Source organism: Octopus bimaculoides, chromosome 28 (assembly GCF_001194135.2).
Source record: "Octopus bimaculoides isolate UCB-OBI-ISO-001 chromosome 28, ASM119413v2, whole genome shotgun sequence".
Classification (NCBI taxonomy): Eukaryota; Metazoa; Mollusca; class Cephalopoda; order Octopoda; family Octopodidae; genus Octopus; species Octopus bimaculoides.
This window is the reverse complement of record NC_069008.1, coordinates 16,410,070-16,410,755: the sequence shown is the minus strand read 5'-3', so window position 1 is coordinate 16,410,755 and position 686 is coordinate 16,410,070.

Below are 686 nucleotides of genomic sequence, written 5' to 3'. Positions count from 1 at the left end.
ACCATTTCATTGTGATATCTGTGGTAGATCATTCTCTCAGAGTATACATTTAACTACACACAAACGTATTCATACTGGAGAAGAGCCATTTCATTGTGATATCTGTGGTAGATCATTCTCTCAGAGTATAAATGTAACTAATCACAAACGTATTCATACTGGAGAGAAGTCATTTTATTGTGATATCTGTGGTAAATCATTTTTTTACAGACATGTCTTGATTATTCATAAACATATTCATACAGGAGAGAAGCCATTTCATTGTGATATCTGTGGTAAATCATTCTCTCAAAGTAGCCAAATAACTAATCACAGACGTATTCATACAGGAGAAAAGCCATATCACTGTGATGTTTGTGGTAAATCATTCTCTGATCGATGTAACTTGACATCTCACAGACGTATTCACACAGTAGAGAAGCCATTTCACTGTGATATCTGTGGTAAATCATTCTCTCAGCGTAACCATGTAACTAAACACAAACTTATTCATACTGGAGAGAAGCCATTTCATTGTGATATCTGTGGTAAATCGTTCTCTCACAATAACGCCTTCATTAATCACATACGTATTCATACAGGAGAACGGCCATATCACTGTCCTTTCTGTGATAAATCATTTTCTCAAAACTCTAGCTTAACTAAACATATATCTATCCATACAAAAGTGTGACTTTATCATTTTC